Below are 8899 nucleotides of genomic sequence, written 5' to 3' on the forward strand. Positions count from 1 at the left end.
AAATGTAACAAGAAAAAAAGGTATAAAAGCTGTAACCCACGAGAATAAACTTGCTGCATTTTGACCATAAGTTACGCAGACCTCCACACTCCGCTTTACTTTTTTCTTTCACTTCCACGCACTCTCTCCCTCAGGTTGAACGAGACATTTACATTGGCGGTCTCGGGGACTCCCGCAGGTCGGTAGCCCCCTGGCAGACGTGCCGGACCCGAACAGCAGTCAGCTGCATTTTTCTGACTGGCTAATGTCTCCCACTTGTGGCTGGCCCTTATGCTCCAAAATAACATGTTGGGCACTAAGAAGATTCAAGTTGGCATTTAAGGTAGGAGATAGAAGACTTCAATCCCAGGGATAAAAATGTGCCTTTCCCATGCCTATAAAATAAAAAGTATATATATGAAAGACTTTTTCAAATTTCTGAGTGTGAGAGCATAAATTTACTTGATAAAATTTATCATGTCAAGAGTCCTACTTTTTAAAAAATGGGTATTGTCACGGAGCAGCCTAACTGGAAATGATCCAAAATGGTCACAATGGGTGTAATTCTATGTAGACGGATTTTAGTGAATTCAATTTCATCATATTCTCCTGAAATCTCTCTACTTTGTACATGAGTGCATGTTACATCTCTAACCCAAAATGTCATTTTAAAAAAAGATAAAAATATCAGCCTTCATATTTGTTTCCGCAAATACTAGTGAAATCAATTGTCTCCTACGCATATAATCCATATACTTTCAGTCAAAAGCCTTGCCTTAAAGTGTCCATTATCATGCATTCCCTTCCCATGACATATAAATAAGAGGCATGGAAAAACATGTTAAGGCAAATGTGACATGGAACACTTCACACCAAAATTTACAGCACATTAACATTCCCACCAGCAAAGAGTCATTCATTAACTACATGCCTGATGAGACTGTATGTGCTGGCCTCGGAATGAACTCCTGGGAAAGATCCAAGGAGCAAAGTCCCACTTTAAATTCAGAGGAGGCCCACTTTCTTTTTTATCCAGCATCCTGATCCCTGAAACTGCCACCAAAGAGACACCTTTTTGGTTCCCTCTCCTTTGTGAATACTTCTAAAATGCCAGTAGAGCCAGTCATGACAGCTGATGACTATAGACCTAGCACTTTGGGAGGCTGAGGCAGGAGGATTGTTCAAGCCCAAGTTTGAAGCCAGACTGGGTGACACAGCGAGACCCCATTTCTACAAATTTTTTTAAAACCCCAAATATTAAAATACCAATAGTCAGAATTACCCACTAAACCATTCCTTTAGGTTTTCCCCACAGCCTCTTACACAACAGTGAAGTGATTCAAGATGACTGTGTCAGTGCAGGGGCAGAGGGCACAACACACGCATGTGTAACAGAGAGGAGGAGTCACAGTTACCTTGTTTCACAACTGCTTTTGACTAGGAAATAAGCTGTTCTAGGTCACTATCACATTATTTGGTTACGAAACATGGGTTTGGGGTAAAGCTCTTCTATGTGTATCTCAGGTCTCAGTTTTTCATCAGGTGGGAAATAACAATGACCCTCATCATCCAAGGATTTAAAGTAACTTAACGAAATACAGGGATAAATCAGAAGAGTACGAATATCATTGTGTGGGATAAAGGCTAGACATTTTAGTGTCTATTCAAAAGGGAATGTGGAATTTGACCTAGGGTGAGTGACTTCACGTTCTGTGATGCTACCTTCTGAATGAAACTTGTGTCAAGAGAAAAGTAGAGAAACCAAACCAGAAGTATCTATTGAGACTAGAGGTTAAAAGTCTCTTCGAGAACATTTGAGAATAGTGCATATTTTCATCTAGCACTTTTCTTCCCTCTGTCAAATGGTCAGGTGTCTTCACCTGAATTTCAATAAATTAATCACCACACCTAAAAGAAATGACTTTACAAAGGCAAAGAGAAGAGACATCTCTGGCAGTGCCAGTCAACAGGCTCCCTCCAGGCTGCACAGTTTATAGATGGTAGCGAGTCCCAACTGGTGCTGGGTAATGAGCCCTGTTAAGGTCCATGTAAGGTATCCAAGCTGGCTGGAACAGAATATGGCTCAGAAAAAGGAAAAGCCGGAGGTCCTGGCTGCCTCTTTCTTCACAGCAGGATTAATGAGCTGTGATTTCCAAGGAGATGCCTCAGTAATCCCTGAGGAAGCTTGCTGGCCCTGGGAAGGCAAACAAACATTTCAATAACATTATGGCAAAGACAAACAGCTTGGGCAGGGGCGGGGAAGCAGTGATAGGAAGGGAGTGAAACTGAGCACCTTCATGTTCTCCAATATATGGATTCAGGAAGTAGGATACTAATTCCTTGACCATCTCTTGTGTGCTAGGCCCTTAACAAGGATGATCACACTTGATTCTCACAACATCCCTGAATCCATGGTATAAATCCCATTGTGCAAATGAGGAAACTGAGGATCAAAGATGATAGTGAGAAAGGGCCATGTGACCTTCAGACTCAGATAGTGGAAACCAGGAATGAGACATGCTATGTGGTCCCAGCAATGTCTGCAAAGCAAAGAACTGGCCGACGGTGCCTGAGTGGGGGAAGATTTGAAGGTGTGTCAATATATGCATTGCTTTCATTGTTAGCCTATGTCTTCCTGGATTCCTGACAAATAAACGCCCTCCACTTCATGGTGCAGGTAGACTGGCAGAGTACCATTCTCCACCACCCACTTGGTTCACGAGCCTTATCTTTCTCCTTTTTTAGATAGACATGGCCTTCAATTACCTTCAGATCCATGTTTTTACGCCAGACATAAGGCACCTGAATAGCACTCCTGCAATCACTTCATTCCTGGAGTTTATTTTTGACGGTCCAAGTTCATCTTGCTGCTGACTGTTACTGCAAGAGTTTCCAAAGAGGAACAAAAGATCAAAACTTTGATGGCAAAATGCCAAGATCAGGTTTTTTTTTTTTGGAAATCCGAGTAATTCAAATAAATTAATTTGTCTGTAAGCAGCACCCACAGTGAACAAAGAAATACGAATAATGACTAAAAAGAGACGTCACTGCCTAGCAGGGTCTCTACCACACAGTTAATAATCAGTGTCCACGGACTGACCCTAACATTGTTGGCAGTTACTAGCTCTGCGATTCCGGGAAAAGGTTTCGACACCATCATAAATGATGGTGCACCTCACAGGAGACAGGTGGTGCCCTCCACGCAACACCTATCACTTCACACAAGTTAAGGTTGCTCTTACTTGTCTGGTTGTTCTAGACAGTTTGTTCTGGTTCCACTCTCTCCATGTTACAGGCTCACAGGCTGACCAGTCCAGGACTTTTCCACCACAGGTCCTGAAGGAGATAGTGGCTGTATAAATCTACAAGGAGACTTGCCTGTCAGTGGACAACTTAGCACCATTATAAGTATGTGCTTGGAAATTCTTATGGTAGGTGGCTAGGCTACTCATCCACTTTCCCTTCTGTAGAAGTGCTTCTGAAAATACCTGGTGGGGACTGAGTACTCAATCATGCATCCTGTGCAAGGTAGGCTGAATGAGTGAAAGGTAACTTACACTGAGCCTCGGTGTAAGACTGAGACTGCATGTATGCCATAAGGGCAATTAACATCGCTCTTGAGAGGCCTCATTGTCCCTGCCAAAGGATACCATAGGTCATCTTACCTCAAGTAAACGTCACGGGGAAATCATAAAATTTTACACCGAGACACAATACCCCTTTTTTTTTTTTTTGACTAGAAGGGGAGTTTCAGAGGAGTCCTTTTATGTTATATTTTTCAGTGATCAGTGACAAGGCAATTGATTTATGCAAAACTATGGGAAATAACCCTTAGTGTTCTCCTCACTTTGTTACTGATTAGTGACACTCATATACTGTGCAAGATTATGCATAATAAATTTCCAAATGGGTTTCAGGTGAGTATTCAGTATGTTACTGAATACTGGCATGAAGACCATGAAATGCACATAATAGAACTGTACTATTGGCATGTTACTGGCAGTAATCAGTAACATAAGTTGGAAAATTTCTTAAATTAAGATCAAGTTAACATCATTTAGAATAGTTTCATAAAGAATTCCTTATGTTAAATAATGTTTCTATCATCTGACATTGAACATAGTTTTTTCTTTGGAGAAAGCAATAGCAAAAATTGTACAGTTGCTAATATAATGCAGATTGGGAAATTTGCTCTTAATTGGCAAGTATACCCCTAGGATACTATGGGCAATGGGTATGTAATAAAAGTGACTTCATTCCACAAGGAGATAGTGTTCAAGGTCCAGGGCTCTGCCTGAAAAGCCAAGATTAATGAGGCTAGACCTGCAAATTTCATTCATTCGAGAAAACTGAACACATTCAATATGACCAGGAATTCCCTCACTTATGAACTGAACATTCCCCATGATTTTCAAGGAAAGCTTAAACAAAATACTAGGAACAGAAGTGGACTGTAGAACATGATATTTGACATACAATTCACTTGGGATATAATATTACAAACAACATTCAATCATGATCAACGTCCAGCCCTTCTCGGCATTCACTGTAATAAAACAAGCGTTGGGTCAATGCATGTGGTTTTACATTGAATATACCACAAAACTTCCTCCAGTTTTGGTGTATGTATGAAATAAGACACACAAAAACTAAAACTTTACCAAATACAATGGTATTAAAACAATTTAAAGGTAAATTAAAATCAAAGTTCAGGCTACCTGGTAATGTGAGGCCAGAACTGTTGTAAAGCAGGAAGCGCAAAGCCAATTAAAACACTTCCCTTGTTGTGCACTGAAAATAATGAAAAACTTTTTTACCCAAACATATGAAATGGACCAGGATCACATTTAATTGAATAAAATGATACCAAATACCCAATTCTTCTGTGAAATAACACCCCACACTGTTTAACTGCAGCCAACAACAGATGGTTAAGAGCATTCACTGTTGTAAAATATCAAGGATTCAGCCAAATGATTAAGTTCTGGTTTTATAAGTCAACACTATCCCCAAAACGTTTGCTTTAAAGTGCACTTATGGTGAGACAACAATGGTAAGATTTGACATTATATATATATATATATATATATATATATATCACAAACAATAAGTTATCAAATGAAAGGCACTTGTCAGACATTAATTTCCTCTCTGTAAACACAAAACCTTTCAAAGGCACTTATGAGAAGCCCTGGGACCAAAATTTAATTGAATGCAAGGAGGATGAACACATAAAATTAAATGCCAAACTGGGCCCAGTCTTGGCTGAAAAGAAAAAGCAGCTAAGGAGCATCCATGGTGACTGTAAAACGTGAAGTGCCCAGCCAGACCGATTCATTTCGGAATATGCACACTGAAAATACTTTCTTTTAAAGAATATTGATTGAGAAAGTCCAAATCAAAATTAAATAAATTCAAATGACTGCAATGTTATAAAAAAATTCCATGCCATTATATTAAAAAATAAAACCAGAAATAGGATGCTTGGGCATTTCATTCCCTTCAGAGTCTTAAAGCTACAAGCTCTTGCCAACTGGACCGTTATTTTCCATATCTGTAAAGTGCAAATAACAGCAAACATTTTAGGGAGAACTTTGGGCTAAATGCAGTTACATTAAATATACAAATACATTATATAAAAATGGAAAACAGAGTTCAATGATGACTATCAGGGTATTCCCAGTGATTAGTGGAAAAGCTGAACGTCCATTTCCTTAATTTTGCCTTGAAACTACCAGAAAGAAAAAATTTTCCTGATCCGGGTGCAGTGGCTTCCGCCTGTAATCCCAGCACTTTGGGAGGCTGAGGTGGGCAGATCATAAGTTCAGGGGTTCAAGACCAGCCTGACCAATATGGTGAAACCCCGTCTCTACTAAAAATGCAAAAATTAGCTGGACATGGTAGCACGTGCCTGTAGTCCCAGCCACTCGGGAGGCCGAGGCAGGAGAATCGCTTGAACCTGGGAGGTGCAGGTTGCAGTGAGCCAAGATCCGGCCGCTGCACTCTAGCCTGGGTGATCTCACCACTGCACTTTAGCCTGGGTGACAAGAGTGAGACTCTGCCTCAAAAAATTGATAATAATAATTTTCTTTTATGGACAACATATGAAGAAGACCAATACTGAACTTTAACCAATCATATTAAACATATAATCATGTTAAATGACTCACAAAAGTGGCAGCAAATCCAGCTAACTGCCATTGCTTGTCATAATCCCACACTGGATTCCCCTGGGCATTACTTTCCTCCTTTTCAGCTCTAAAATAACAGAAAACAAGTAACAAAATGGGCAAATGCGGGCAAAGTACAAAGTTGAAACAAATAACTGGAGAGAATATCCACCCAATAACTCTGCATAATAAAGACAAGACCAGGTCCCTCGCGGCCGATGGCCACTGTGTGGTCCCGGACGGGCACTGGCGCAGTCAACTTAATCAGCCTATTCCTCATTTTTAAGTTGAAAACACCACAAACTTCAAATCACGAATAGCCGGGGTCCAAGACCAACATTTAAACAAACGAAATGATCTGAAAGACTCATCTCGTTGTTACACACAGCACAACACCGCTCCCGATGGCTAAGAAACTTCCGTGTCATCAACCCATAAGCCCGTGAGTCAAATCTGTTAAAGGTGTTAGAAGACACCATATGGCCGATTCCATCAAAACCACAACACAAACTAACAATTAAGAACGAAAATCCTTTAAACTTACACTTCTGTGATTGCCGGAGGGGAGGCCGCCATGTTCCTATATCCCCGCGGGCAACCATCAACGGAAGCCGCACTGGACAATCCAGATTTTTTTTTTTTTTTTTTTTGAGACGAAGTCTCACTCTGTCGCCCAGGCTGGGGCGCAGTGGCGCCGTCTCAGCTCACTGCAGCCTATTCCTCCCAGATTCAAGCGATTCTCCTGCCTTAGCCTCCCGAGTAACTGGGATTACAGGTGTGAACCACCACACCTGGCCGACAATTCAGATTTTAATGAGCCAGGTCACCTGCAAGGGCTTCTTTGGCACCCTATCCATGGCTCTGCCTTTAAACAACGTCATTGGAGGATGCAAAGTGATTGACAGGAAAACTGTCCACTCCAGGTCTACAAGTGGAAACTCCACCCATGCCTTAAGGCCCACCTAAGTAATAGCAATAATTATTCTTGCTTATTATAACTATTCCCATCCCTCAATGTCCAGATCTACTACTCAGGTCTTTGCACATACCATAGTCTCTGTTTCTTGTTATTTCTGATTTTGGAAATTTGGCTCCCCGAGTTAATCCGGACCAAGAAAAACTGCATTCTCCTCCAGGAAGCCTTCCATGCTTTACTCCTCTCACCTTTACAGGTATGTGGGAGTTGTTCTTTGCTATTAGGAGGGCACATGAAGAGACATCAGAGCTGGGATGCAAGAGACTGATGTGATCTCTGGGATCAGATACCTGTGGGCTGGGCACAGTGTGGTGGATTCAAGGTTTGCCCTTGGGATTTGGGGAAGCCAGTTGAGGTTGCAGAAACTGTGGGAAGCCCAGGAAAGCCAATAACAAGGGAACTCAGCAGCCTCCCAGGATTGGTCCCAGCTGAATTCAAACATCACTCCATCACCCGTTTTTTTTGTTTTTTTTTTTTTTTCTGAGACGGAGTCTCACTCTGTCATCCAGGCTGGAATGCAGTGGCACTATCTCGGCTCACTGAAACCTCTGCCTCCCAGGTTCAGGCAATTCTCCCTGCCTCAGCCTCCCGAGTAGCTGGGAATACAGGTGCCCGCAACCACGCCCGGCTAACTTTTGGTAGAGACAGGGTTTAGCCATGTTGGGCTCGTCTCGAACTTCTGACCTCAGGTGATCCGCCCGCCTTAGCCTCCCAAAGAGCTGGGATTACAGGCGTGAGCCATCGCGCCCGGCCCATCACCCTTTTTTGGATTTAATGTCTTGTCCTCCCTTTCTGTCTGTGAAAATCATGCCCCACCTGTCAAGGTCCATGCATAAGCCACTTCTGTGATGCTATCCCTGATTTCATGTTCCCCCGTAACCCCAAGAAGAGTGATTTCTTCTGTTGTTGTAAGATGAAAAATAATGGGGCTTCAGATCTCATTTTCAAAGATTACCAGTTTCACAACTTCTCAAGGTGAGACTGGACTCTGCTCCTTTTCAAGAGGCCATCTGTTACATGAGTTTTGTAGCTGCTGTTGATTTGTGAGTCAGCTGACCTAGGGTTGACTAAGCTTGAATGTTGAACTCATCGGTCCTCAACTGTGCAAGGCGGAACACGTAGTCTTTGTGTCATGTTAATTGGACTGCAGAATCAATGTGGACAGCATCCCTGAGAAGGGCGCTCTCATGATAGTATTATCCTATCTACAGGAAAGAGTATTTTGAGAGGGAAAGGTGAAACTCCATTGTGTGAATAAACAATAGTTTATGATGTCACCCTACCCACTGTGCAATATCGTAGCCGATAGTAGATGGGAAAGATGACCTCACAGTCCTCAAGGTAGAAGTTTGAAGAAACAGCAAAATCAAATGGACTAAAATGAGTTCCAAACGATGGTTTAGGATGCTCAGACACCAAAGACAGGCATCGGGTTATTGTGTAATGCTGAAAACACAGCTGTAATAATCAACCTGTCTGTCTCCAGCGTCTTAGCTTCCCTAACTAGAGTGTAGAAGTAACTAGAGGCAGGCTGGGCAGGGGGAATGCGGAGATGTTGGTCAGAGGGCACACAATTTTACTTAGACAGGAGGAGTAAATGTTTTAGCTCTATTGCACAAAAATAAGTATGTGAGGTGATGGATATTTTCATTAGCTTGATTTCCTCATTCCAAAATGTATACGTATATCAAAGCATCACATTGCACCTCATAAATATATACAATTATTTGTCAATTTTAAAAAAGAATGCAGCCATTGGCTCTGATGGATACCT

The 8899-nt window shown here is 41.8% G+C and overlaps 1 long non-coding RNA gene across 1 annotated transcript; it reads right to left on the bottom strand.

Annotated features, from left to right (window-relative positions):
• Nucleotides 1-1793: 1793 nt before the first annotated feature.
• LOC118150552 (uncharacterized) lies at nucleotides 1794-3649 on the bottom strand. The gene is made up of 3 exons (XR_004738651.3): nucleotides 3222-3649; nucleotides 2746-2859; nucleotides 1794-2173 (listed from the first exon to the last, which is right to left on the bottom strand). It is a non-coding gene; the product is annotated as an uncharacterized LOC118150552 (long non-coding RNA).
• Between the last annotated feature and the right edge of the window lie 5250 nt (nucleotides 3650-8899).

This window comes from Callithrix jacchus, chromosome X, assembly GCF_049354715.1.
Source record: "Callithrix jacchus isolate 240 chromosome X, calJac240_pri, whole genome shotgun sequence".
Classification (NCBI taxonomy): Eukaryota; Metazoa; Chordata; class Mammalia; order Primates; family Cebidae; genus Callithrix; species Callithrix jacchus.